At 43.9% G+C, this 13,433-nt stretch overlaps 1 protein-coding gene and 1 pseudogene across 2 annotated transcripts in view; both read right to left on the minus strand.

The window, feature by feature from the left end:
• Positions 1-429: 429 nt before the first annotated feature.
• LOC105483361 (large ribosomal subunit protein uL18-like) lies at positions 430-1,305 on the minus strand (annotated as a pseudogene).
• A 7,956-nt stretch (positions 1,306-9,261) lies between these two features.
• The window catches only part of LOC105483219 (Sp3 transcription factor), an 82,394-nt gene continuing 78,222 nt past the window's right edge, over positions 9,262-13,433 (minus strand). The window contains exons 9-10 of one of the 2 annotated variants that reach the window (XR_011609867.1): positions 10,343-10,615; positions 9,262-9,743 (exon numbers count right to left, since the gene is read on the minus strand). The gene's annotated coding sequence lies outside the window, so the exon portion shown is untranslated. The remainder of the gene's footprint in view (positions 9,744-10,342; positions 10,616-13,433) is intronic. The other variant, XR_011609868.1, reaches the window with a different exon arrangement.

Here is a 13,433-nt window from a genome sequence, read left to right on the forward strand (position 1 = left end):
ATTGACCAATAAGTGCCTGATCTAACTGCTTTAAACCAGAAAATATTGAGGTATATGTCTTTAGCTTTCAAATATAAATTCTTCCCCAGCCTCCAAACCATTTGCTGAACAGGGTTCAAAAATAAATTGAGATCAATTATATTATATTTTGTTAAAGGTCTACAATACTGATCAATATTCAGCAAGAGATGTATTGCTTTGCCTAACTCATTTCATGCCATCCACTGGAAGACCCAATAGTAATGTCTAGGGCTTGAGTGTGGGATGAAAAGAAGGGGAAGTCCTACAATATAAGGAAAGAACACTGTCAGCATTGCTCTACTAATATATTCACTTTAGCCTTTTGTTTTTCTCTGCTTGGTCAATACATTTATTGTCTTATCTGCAAAATCTTCATAGAAAATCGTTAAGTTTAGCACTCAGCAGACCTCAGAGCTCCTGAGCTCTAAGGAAGCCTGCCTGCTTTTGAGCTACCTGATCATTCTTCTGGGCAGGGGACAGTTTGGGAGACAGGTCCCACCTCTTCTTTTCAGCTTCTTTCTTGGGCTTCTTGTAGACTGAATTCTCTCCTTCAGCAGCATGAGCTTTCTTATATCTCTCCTCCACCAAGTCTGGAGTTACGCAGTTCTTTACGTATTGTGAGAACCGTTTCCTGTAAGCATCTTCATCTTCTATTAGGTGATGCATATAATCTGCAACATTCTGACCTGTGATGTGCTTCTAATGCACTTGTGCATTAAATTCCTTGCTTTCAGAATCATATCCAGGGAATCATTTGGTACTTTGTGGGATAGACAAGCCTCCATCCACAGCTTCCAGGGCCCCAAAAACTTTATTGTCAGTGGTGGTTCTGGCAAGGCCTGCATCCAAATAGTAGGTGAAGGCATCAGGCTGACCATCAATGCTCTCCGTATCATATTCATCTCTGGTCACCTCCTCTTGGCCTTCCTAGATGGCGTCCATGCCAAACGTGTTGAGAAGCCTGCAGGCCACTACGACGTGCTGAAGCATAATTTGTCAGGCCAGCCTTCACACCATATTTTGGTACTTTATGTGCATAAACTGCACAGACAGTCACATGCCCTTGCACACAGGCATAAGCAATCTGACAAATGATATCTCTGTTAGGAGTTACATGAACTATCATCCTGGATTTGGACATGTTGTACTTATTTTTATCCTGTATCACCAAGCGTTTCCAAGCATAGTAATCAGTTTTACCCCCTCATCTTCTAAATGTCACTTGGTATTGTTTAAAGTAGGCCTATTCCTGACAACTGTACGAAATGCCATCCTGAGGAACAGAGACCTATGTCTGAAGCTCGACACAGACCTGCAGGCCCAATATCACTGGGGGTGTTGGGGGGATCTTTTTGTCCTTTTAATTACCATCTAAACCACTGTCAATTCTAAATGTGAACATTTGTTATTCTAACCTAGGCTTGTGTGTCTGGTTCCTCACTTGGTGTTGTTTTAAGGTATTGGTTCCAGGCCCCCTGACAATAAGAACCAAAAGATGCCTGGTGACCAGACAGTCCAGGCACCTTCCCTGGAGACGCCAATTCAGCAGGTTAGAGTGGGACCCAAGAATCTTGGCTTATTAACAAGTGCCCAGGGAGGGTAGAGAAACTCCGCTTTAAGGTGGTGGTTCTCAAAGTGTGGTCCTTGGGCCCGCAGCAACATTTCCAGGAAACTGGTTACAAATCAACCACCTCAAACCTGATAAACCAGAAAATCTGGGTGTGGGACTCAGTAACCTGGGTTTACACAGTCTTTCAGGGAATTCTCATATGCTTTAAAGTTTGAGAACCACTGCCTTCAGGAAATGATAAACAGGCAGTAAATAACAATTTATTAGCTTAAACCATTCATTCATTAGTCCACAGCCCGCCCGTACCAAAAGACTCAGCAAGAATCTCTCCAGTGTCCTGGTGCCCCCATGGCATTAGGTTGCTGTGACCATGGTTCTAGACTCAGCCACACATTTAGAGTCACCTGGGGAGCTTTTAAATCTCCCGCTGCCCAGACAGCACCCCACACCCACCAAATCAGAACCTCTGAGCGTGGGAACCAGGCATCTGCAACTGCTTAAGCTAGCCAGGTGGTTCCAATGTGCAGACCAGTTTGGGAACCACTGTCAGAGCACCTAAAAAGCCCCTGAAATCAGACTTGCCAGAAAAGATAACAATTACGACACAGACAAGCAAGGGGGTAGGAGATCATAGAGGAGGCCCAGCAGGGAGCTTCCTTCATTTATTCACTACTGTGCTTCAAAAGAAGTGTTTAGAAGCAAGGGAGGGCGTGTAGGAAGCTATCTTTTACAGGATAAAAAGACTAGACAGGTTTCCCGGAAGTCACTGGGGAATTTGGAACACGCCCTCATTCTCCTGAACGTGCCGCAAGACTCAAGAAGTGGATAGGTTGAAGCAGGAAGGATAAAAGTTTTCACCTGCCCCTCTCAACGCTTCCTGAACACACTTGAGCACTACCAGCCCTTTAATTCACATCTCCCTCCCTAACGGGGCTTGGCAAACAGTGGCTGAGAGCAGGACTGGGTCCCAGGGTGCAGGATGATGGTGAAGGTGATAGTGAGAAAGAGAGTGGGGGAAGGGGAAGGAAGAGGAGAAGGAAAAGGAGGGAGCTCACCTTCCTGCGAGGTTCCCATATGCTAAGCCCAGGGCCTCAGTCATTTTCTTCTTTAACTTCACACGGCAACTCCATTTGGCAGTGGATGATCTGAGGCCACAGGACTTGCCCCAGGTCATTTCTGTGAGTGGCAAAAGCACTCTCCAGTAGAGACAGTGAATGCCCCGGAGGAATCAAGGATGTAGGGGGCAAGCAGGAAAGAGACTCTGAGAGGGGAGACACATGAGGCCGCTGGGCCAGGCCCACAGTATAGTGAGGCCGTGCAAAAGTCAGCCTTACCATCTACTTTAATCCCGGGGTGAGGTTCTGGATCGTGGGGAAGGAATGGAGGCTTCCTGTGGCATCCAGAGCAGCTGGGGTGAGGGAAAGTGCACAGGAAGCGGGCCTGGGGCAGTGGCCACGTATTGGCGCACATGGATGGATTTCCACATCCAGACAACCAATGCAGCTACATCGGTGAGTGTCAGCGAAAGGTGAGCCCTGGTTTCACCCGGTGCAGATACAGAGCATAAGGTTTTTTTGTGGTTTCAGAGATTCATATCTTTTAAAAGCCCTTTGGCATCTTCCTTAAGCCTCATTCTTCATGAGGTCCCAGATGTCTCAACTGGGCCACAAGCACAAGCATGTCTAACTGCATCCCTGAAGATGGGGCTCCCTTCCCCTCCACCAGAGGGCCCATCCTGGGGGCTCTTTTCGAAAGCCAGTGCATATAATTGTTGAATAGGAAGAACCTGATGGGTACTGTGGTAGGGAGAGCAGGGGATAAATTCCTAAAACATTACACAAATGTATCTCAAATTTCCCATCTGAGCTGGAAGAAATGCCCCAAAATATAACCAACAGGAGCAGCTCTTCGCTTCAGTGTTGCAAGTTTTCAGTCTGTTAGGCAGGAAAGCCTCAGCTTAGGCAACTTTAGAGAAAATCTCATTCAGTGAAGAGGCCCACGAGATTGGGGCCCGGCTGGGAGTCTCAGGAGAATACAGTGAAAACAAATCACAAGGCTGCTGCTTCAATGATGTAGATCAAACTGTGGAATAAACATTCATAAAGAAAAATATGGACTGATATATATATTGTCAAGCAATACCATGACAAGCATTTTGCACAGATTTAAGGAAATCAGAGCACAAGAAAGGGGAAGCACCCAAGCCAATGCCTATGCCAGGCAAAGGGCGAAGAATGATCAGCCAAGCGTTCAACCACCAGTTGATAGTTACAGGGTAAAGTGAAAACTAAACTGTTTGGTTGTGAAATGAACCTAGCACTACATAGACCCCAATCACTGACACAGCATGTACAGTAATAACAGCCAACAATTACAGAATGCTGGAAAGTCCTTTGAGAAGCAGTCAAATGAAACTCACAGCATCTGCCGTGGGAAAAATGTTGAGGATATTGTCCACTGTATCACCCAGGTCCCCACAGGAAAGACCCCATTAAAAAATTTCTTCTTCTTTTTTTTTGAAAGCTGAGACAAGCTTTACTTCCCTTGAGGAAACAGTCTGTCACTCCTGAGCATGAAAGTTATGTCCTAACTGTTCATTTCTCTTTCTTTTTTTTTTTTTTTTTTTTTTTTCCTGAAACGGAGTCTCGCTCTGTCGCCCAGGCTGGAGAGAAGTGGCGTGATCTCGGCTCACTGCAAACTCTGCCTTCCGGGTTCAAGCGATTCTTCTGCCTCAGCCTCCCGAGTAGCTGGGACTACAGGCATGCACCACCACGCCCAGCTAATTTTTGTATTTTTAGTAGAGATGGAGTTTCACCATATCGGCCAGGCTGTTCTCGAACTCCTGACCTCATGATCTGCCCACCTCAGCCTCCTAAAGTGCTGGGATTATAGGCATGAGCCAACGCGCCCTGCCACTCTCACTCTCTCTCTCTCTCTCTCTCTCTCTCTCTCATTTTTTAAAGCTTTTAGGAAGCTCACAGTCAAATCAAAATTCAAATATAGCATAGGTCTTGATTGCCTATACCATTAATCTCAAAACCACTCTTTAATCTCACCATCCCCATAGGGAAAAATTTAAGGACAACTCCCTACTAGATGTGTATTTATTTATTTATTTATTTATTTATAAATCATATACATGGCCAGGCATGGTAGCTCATGCCTGTAATGATGGCACTTTGGGAGGCTGAAGCAGGCGGATCACTTGCATCCAGGAGTTTGACACCAGCCTGAGTAACATAACAAGACCCCATATCTACAAAAAAATTAAAAATTAGCCAGGCATGGTGGCACATGCTTGTAGTCTCAGCTACTTGAGAGGCTGAGGAGGGAGGATCACTTGAGGCCGAGAGGTTGAGGCTGCAATGAGCTATGATTGTGCCACTGCAGAGTGAGAACTTGTCTCTAAATAAATACACAAATAAAATACATGTACGTCTATTATTACCTGATATTTTAAAGCATAATATACACAGAGGCCAGGGCTCATTGTCAATGACTGAGGATATAAATCCATATTTCAAAGGGTCTTCTAGGGGCCGGGCATGGTGGCTCACGCCTGTAATCCCAGCACACTGGGAGGCTAAGGTGGGCGGATCACCTGAGGTCAGGAGATTGAGACCAGCCTGGCCAACATGGCAAAACCCCACCTCTACCAAAACTACAAAAATTAGCCAGGCGTGGTGCCAGGTGCCTGTAGTCCCAGCTACTTGGGAGGTTGAGGCAAGAGAATCCCTTGAACCCAGGAGGTGGGGGTTGCAGCGAGCCGAGATCACACCACTGCACTCCAGCCTGGGCAACAAGAGTGAAACAGTCTCAAAAAAAAAAAAAAAAAAAAAGTCTTCTAATAATTTCAAATTGTTTTAATTTCTTCTTTCACACCCAGTTAGATTGGACTGTCATAACATTTACTTCCAATGAGGCTAACAAAGAACTTGTCTGAGTAGTAGGAGAAGCACCAGCTTTGCTATTTTCTTATTTGCTTGAATATAATGCTAGCATGTGAAGTGAAAGAAGTAGTTTCTGTGCGGAAGTAAGTTTCAGCTTGCTATCCTCCTTCTCTGAGGATTCACATAAACATGAAGAGTATAAGCCACAAACCCATGGAACCGGACACAGGTGACATTAAATGAAGACCCAAAGGAAGTGAGGGAACCAGCTAGACAGTTGTCTAGGGGAAGAGCGTTATAGGCAGAGTCAACAGCCAGTGGCAAAGCCCTGGGGCAGGAGTGTTCCTGGTTTGTGGGAGGAACAAGGAGCCCCAAGTGGCTGGAGAGAAATGATGAGAGGAGTCAGAGAGGAGCTCAGAGACTTCACGCAAGGCCAGATCCCGCTGGGCCTCACAGACCATAGTAAAGATTTTTGCTTTGGCCATGAGTGAGATGACAAGCATGAGTGTACTGCAGGATGCCACAGCCTGCCGAGAGCAGCCAAAGCAGGGAGGTGGCCCTGCCAGCCTCCCTGTGGTGTGGAGCTCCTGCCCGCATTCCTCAGGGCCCTGTGTCTTCCCTTGGTGTTGTGGGCTGGTAGAGTGAAGCATACGCCAGTCACCATGTTAAATATGACTAAATCTTCATGCCTCTCCTTTTGGAATGAAGAGTGACTCTGGCTAAACATACCTAAACATTCTAGTATGAGCATATGTTTTCCCATACCACAGTTGAGTCTGTGGATACACACCACTTTGGAACTCACTATCTGTCCCTCCATCCATTTCTACATTTTCCTGGTCCTAACTCGTCCTGACTTTGGGCCCTCACTCTTGAGTTTTATTTATAGTAACCATTATTTTTGCCTGGGTTCTCATTAAACCATTTATGGAATGGAAGTACATATTTCTACATGTTGCAAACAGAATGGATGCAAGAAACTGAATGAGGCCTCCCACTCTCAATGTCCATCTTGTTATTTTGCCTAATCACATATTTGGGAATCTGTAAGTTTGGGGTTCTTCCATGCACCTTTATCTGCAAACCCTTCAAGGTCATGTTCAGAGGAATAAATGAAACGTGATTATCCACTGCAACATGATTATCAACTGAGGAATAAATGTAACATGATTATCAACCAGCATTGATTATCAACTGAAACTGAAATACCTAGACTTTAAGAAGATGTTAAGTATGTATCAAAATAAAGATTAAGGCCAGGTGCAGTGGCTCCCACTTGTAACCCCAGCACTTTGAGAGGCCCAGGCAGGCACACAGCTTGAGCTCAGGAGTTTGAGACCAGCCTGGGCAATATAGGGAGACTCCCACCTCTACAAAAATTACAAAAATTAGCCAGGCATGGTGTCATGCACCTGTAGTCCCAGCTACTCAGGAGGCTGAGGTGGGAGGATGGCTTGAGCCCAGGAGATGGAGATTGCAGTGAGCTGAGATCGTGCCACTGTTCTCCAGCCTGGGCAACAGAGTGACACCCCATCTCAAAAAAAAAAAAAAAAAGTACAAAAAACAAAATAAGGGTTAGGACCAGTGACAAAATTAGGATTAGGGTTAGATTTGGGTGATGAAAACCCTTAGAAAACAGTGACTTTAACATACTAGGTTTTATTCATACATGTACAAAAATGTCCAGAGCAAAGTTCTCTAGGGTTAATCTGGACACTCCATGAAATTATGTGGGGTGCAGGCACCTTCCAGGTGTTCCTAGGATGTGATCCTCATCCCTGGGATTTAAGGTGGCAGCTAGATCTCCAACCACCATGGCCGCTTTGCAGGTGGCAGGGAAGGGGAGCAGGGGATATGATGGTGCTCTGTAAGGACACCATCCAGGAATGCCCCACGCTGCTTCCCCCTTCAACTCATTGGCCAGCAGTTATCCAGCCATACTGGTGAGTGGGAAATGCAGGCACTAAAAATCAGGGAGAATGGTTACTGGGAGAACAACAAGCAGTCTCTGCCACATCTGCCTTAAAACTTGACATTTTCATTAGCAAAAGATAGGATCCCACATCAGAATTGCATTCAGTAGATTCTGACGCTAGACCATCAAGTTAGAACTGATTCTGATTTTGTATGTGTGCATCCATTCAAAGATTCATTATATATTACCACCGATGGAATATTTAAAATAAGAAATATATTGGGAATATATTACACATGATAGAGGCCCTGAACATTATCTCTCTGTGAATGTACAGTTAGTATTATCCATGGTGTTTGGACATGACTGAAAGCACTTTTTCTGTCTGATAGAACCCTGCCATTGCTTTAGACAATCAGAAGCCTTCTTGATAAGTACGTTGGGTTTTGCAAACCTGATCCTCCTTCAGATGCATGAGGGAAGTCCACTGAGTGAAACCCACAGTGAATTTTGGAGGTTAAGACTTCCGTCTTATAATGTGAACAATCACACTCTAGCACATCTGCATCAGAATTGGAAATGTTCACTTATTCAATTTTCCTAAGGCCGTACAATTTCACTAGTGATTTTAACAGATTAAAAGAAAATCTCTAAAACAAACCCAATGCAAACCTAATAATGGCTCATGATTTCCCTTTTGAAGTCTCATCTCAGCCACTGCTATGTGTCCCCTAGAGACCTCACTGGAGAGTTGGTCACTGGGTTTTTGCAACTTTCCCATAGACCTCACTTCAACAGCTAGAGATGTGGGCAGATGCTGAGTGACAATTTTCCTTCCGTTGCGGAACATGAGTCAGGGAGGGAATTCACTGTGCAATGACACACGTTTCGCATCTTTCAGGTGCCAAATGTTCAAAGGATAAAAATACCTCCACTGGCCACTCCCCAGAATAAGATAGGCAGTGGCCCAATCGTGAGCTCACACTGCACCCATGACTTCACACTCCAATTGGGAGGGCTGTGCTGTTTCGAGCTAATCAAAGAGGGAGCCTAAAAGAGACAGGTTCTCCTTTCCTGGGCCACGTTCTCCCTCACCAAATCTGGAATACCTGCTCACTCAAGTTTATAGGAATAGTTCAGGAATCGGAATCGTTCCATTGAGCTGAAGAGTAAAACGTGTTGGAGACGGGGATTGAATGATCTGTGTGCTTCATGAGTGATGGAATTGCCATAGCAAGTGGTGTGGTTTCCAGAAAGCTGACAGCATCTGAGTACATTTGCCCATCCCACGACCATTACCTCCAACCCATAAGGAAGGGAGGAAATCTCCGCCTCTGTTTTATATTTCTTCCCCTCTGAAGGGAAAGAAGAAAATGATAAAATCAGGAGGCTGCACACTGCCTAAGACATTTACATTTAAGCTGGACCAAGCACTACCCATGTATCACAGGCAACAATTTCGCCCTAACAGAGAAATGGACTAAGTGACTTAATGGGTATTTTCCATCTTTAATTTCCATGATTAAAAGAAAGAGGTTGAGAGGGGTACATGTGGAGCCTATTGTGAGTTTGCCAATGAATCCTAATTTAGATCAAAGAGAGTCTATGTGACACTGAACCATAAACACCCTAGTGTGCGTTACTTCAAGGAAGTTGTTAGTGTGCCCCCGATGGCTATTATGTGATATAGTTGCGCTCGATAGCCTGCACCCTTTAATTACTAATATAGAAGAAAATCCCATATAAGAGGGAGGAATGTAAATGAGACCTCTGCTCTTTTGAACATTTTATGCATTTGCCAAATTAAAATTTGCTGTGGACTTTGGTTTTCCCTGATCACTGTTGGTAGTGATCATTTGGCTCATGGGATTAAATCCAACTTCCCAAAAACTATTTCCGATCAGTGTGCAGATTTCAGATATTTATATGTGCTTTGCGTTGAGACATGAATCATCAGAACCAGATTGGAGACAACTTCTTTGAAGTTTTGAAAGGTATGGAAGAAATTCTCTTTCTTCTCTTTCATTCTCATCTTTCTGCCGATCATTGTTCAAGGGCAGGTTGAAGGGGCTGCAACTGAGAGAGGGGCCCCAGGATTCCAGAGGTAAGATGTCATACCACACTCATGCACTGCCTTCAGTTTGTGCATGTAGCTTTCATGCACAGAGGACGCCACTTGAAGGACTCAGGTATGGATCAGTAAGCGTGACTGTACTCACTTCAGTGGGGGTTGCTTACATTGAGTTTTAAAGCACAATTATATGATGAGCGTAACCACAAATGTCAACTGGATCAGCATGATTTTAACGATACTTCCATCTTTAGGATTTTTCTGTCCTCAGCACACCTGTAGAAAAAAAGAATTGACTACTCGGGAGGCTGAGGCAGAGAATCATTTGAGCCCAGGAGTTAGAGGCTGTAGTATGCTGTGATCACACCTGTGAATAGCCCCACTGTGCTCCAGCCTGGGGCAACATAGTGAGACGCTGTCCCTGGGAAAAAAAAAAAAAATAACAGCTTTGCACTTAAATTAGCAGCTGAGTGTAGAATCAGACCCTGTACAAAAGCAAAGATGCTTATTAGACTGAGTGACTGTAGAAGATGTTAACCATTCAGGGAGATCTGCCATGCCCAATACTGCATCTTGTTCAATAAAGCAAACTCCTTCTTTGCCATCTGTCTCATACTACAAAGAGATAATAATAATAAAATCATTGCTTAATGAGTAAACTAAGTAGATGATAATTCCCTAGTAGATCATATTGGTGTTCTTCTCCAAAGGCTGCCATATTCTCAATGAGGCAGAGAACACGGGGGAGAGCATGTGATTGTGCTCAGACGGGGATGCCTAAAATCAAAAACCAAGGCAGCATATGTCAGCATTTAAAGCCCCATCAAAGAAACATCCAACTTTTCAGCTGTAACCCAAATATAAATTTTCCTTACCCTGTCAATTAGCAGATTACAAAACTTCTGTAGCAGGAAGACCATTCTACCAGCAAAGCCGTAGTGTTTGGAATGGGTCCAGGTCAGACAGATGGTGTGGAAAAGGGGTGCAATGAGACGTTCCCTATCAGCAAAGTCAACTGTTCTTCCATGCAGCACATGCAGCCTTTGAAAGGAAGAGCCACAAGGTGAAGTGTGTCTCCCACGCAGCTGGAGAAGTGTACAGATGTCTAGAGGCACCCAAGTGACACGACAAGCACAACAGTAGGCTGCCTTAGGAGAAGCATTTAGAAAAGAAAAACATGCAAAACATTCAGTAACTGGAAACCTTGTTCTTTGGCACCTAAAAAGTGCCCCCCACCCTAAGCTGATGAGCATAAAAAGCAGAGTCATATCTTCTCCAAGCATGATATTAGGATAACAGAGAGTTCTTGACTTCTTTGGAATGCTGACTATGCTATGTATGGTCAAATGATATAAACATGGGAAGAACACAAAGGATATTTGCTATACTATTATTAAATGTCACCTGTGCATGTCACAGACTATTTGCAAAACTTGTTCACTTATAAATAGCACCTACTCGGTTGCACAGAAAAGCTTGATTCAGGAGTGAATGATTAATAAAGTTATTATGCATAGTAGCAATAACAGTCCACTGAATCTTAAGTTTTAAAATGAAAATATTGATGACAATTTTAACAATTTTTAACTTAAATTTCCTTTCATTATGATCAAAGAAGCAAAGCTACTTCATTAACTTAAATATTTTTAGGCCAATAAAAGTGTCTTTGGGCTGGGCTTGGTGCTCACGCCTGTAATTCCAGCACTTTGGGAGGTGGAGGCAGGTGGATTGCTTGGGCCCAGGAGTTTGAGACTAGCCTGGGCAACATGATGAAACCCCGTCTCTACTAAAAATACAAAAATTTGCTAGGCATGGTAACACATGACTGTAATCCCAGCTACTTGGGAGACTGAGGCACGAGAATCACTTGAACCCAGGAGGCAGAGGTTGCAGTGAGCCGAGATTGTGCCATTGCACTCCAGCCTGGGTGACAGAGCAAGACTCCATCTCAAAAAAAAAAAAAAAGAGTCTTTGTTGCTGTCTCTCTGAATTAATCATGACCAGTCACTTGTAAGCACCAACAACGCGCGAGGCACTTAACCTGTGTCAGCTGACTTCATACTCTAAACATCACTGCAAGATGGATTTATTGTCATCATTTTAGAGGTAAGAAATTAAAGACCCAAGAAAGGAGCCTGGCCATGCACTGACAGTAACTCATAGCACCACTATTCTGATTCCAGGAATCTAGTTCAAAAGCCTGTTTTTTTCTCCATTCCATCACCATGCCCCCCCAAAGTGGGAGATGGCTATTTGTTGCAAGTTCCAAGTCAAACTGTCTTCAGATGGAGAAGTACCATGTGATGATGCAGATCGATTGGCCTAATGCACAAGGGCCGGTTGTAGTTCAGTCATAATTCCTATTTCAGCTAGCTCCAGGTGTTGGCTCTGGTGCATAATTTCGCACCATGAAGTGTTTGTGCCCAAGCACAAGCTGGAGTCCTACCTTGAGGTAGTTCCTCCTGAAGGTGTTCCTGCATGACCAGGAACCTGGGTCCACTTGGCCACCTGTCTTCTACCAAGTGAGAGCGATAGAAACACAAAATGTGGCTGTGGCAATTTTGACTTTCACAATGCCCCTCCTCCACCAAGTCCTGACTCTTTCTCTGCGGCACATTTTGCTCACTCACCCACAGAGGCTTGGGGTGAGGGGACTCTCAGCTGAAATCATGTAGACATTGAGGCCATTATCCTGACGATACTGGGTTAAATTCTTTTCAGCTGCTCTAGCAAAAGTGGACTCTGCCTTCATACAGAGGCTGGGTTTTCTTTGACACAATCTTGATCGAACAGAATAGGAGAGAACTCACATGTCATGCTCTGTCTACAGCAGGCCCTGATTAAAGGGAATAGGACCTGGCATCACATTTGATGCTACAGAGATTTCAAAACCAAGGCCAGGTTGACCTGCCAAGCCTGGAGTGGAATTTTATGACTAGTACCACTATTTTCACTTCAGAGTAACCTATAAGGAAGAGGATCTAATGATTAAAACAACAAGTAACTTGGTCATCAGTTTAAACTTTTCAACCCAGGCCCCTACCCTATATCCACACCCTGCGGAGGAGGAGAAAAAAGCACAAAAGCCTCATAGAAGTAACAATTGCTTATTTTAATGTTGGCAACTTATAACTGACAATTATGTTGTTAATTGATAGTTATTTCAATGAGTTGTCATCCATGTAGATTGTTCAGATTAGCAGTGTTGTTTTTGCATTGTGATTAAACCACTGGGTAGCTGCATAAAAACTGTTGTCATCTATTATAGATACATTCTAACATCTCAGAAGAAAAAAAGGGCCTAGCCCCTTTAAAGATACAGACCATTTTTAAAAGAGGCTGGTAGTCACAAAGTCTTGTTAAAACACGATTTTTAGCAGAACTCTAGATTAATGAAATGTAACATTTAATTAGAGAAATTCCTTTCTATGTAAATGAAGTATTAACTACACAAATGGCAGTAAAAGAGGGAGCAAACGTCAGCAGCAAGGTTACCAGACACACCAAGGAAACATTCCTCCTGCCTAGAATGAGGCTGACAGAGACCCTAGGCTTGTCCTTGGAACTAACACTCTCAAATTCAGGACAGGTGGCCAACTGCAGGATACAGCTGGTTTCTTTTTAGGACTGGAGACCAGAGCAAGTAAAATCCCACAAGTTTAGCCTGAAGGAAAGGTTTAGAATAAGTTGATAGTCCAAGACTAAATAGCATTTATTAACTCTACATATAAAAACAAAACAAAACCCTCTACTATATCTTACTTAAAAGTTTTCTATGGCTTTCAAATCTTGAAAAAAACAGATTGGATTTCTAAGTTGTTCCACTGCATAGAAGCTTCAAGCTGTAGTTATTTTATTAGCAATAGAAAAGTGATCTTGGACATCTCCTGGCAACAACACCAGAAGCCCAAGCTGCCCCCTCCTAATCCATGGGGCAGTCTTGGCCACAAGGTGGCAGTTGCCCAA

The sequence above is a fragment of the Macaca nemestrina genome, chromosome 11, assembly GCF_043159975.1.
Source record: "Macaca nemestrina isolate mMacNem1 chromosome 11, mMacNem.hap1, whole genome shotgun sequence".
In the NCBI taxonomy this organism is placed as follows: domain Eukaryota; kingdom Metazoa; phylum Chordata; class Mammalia; order Primates; family Cercopithecidae; genus Macaca; species Macaca nemestrina.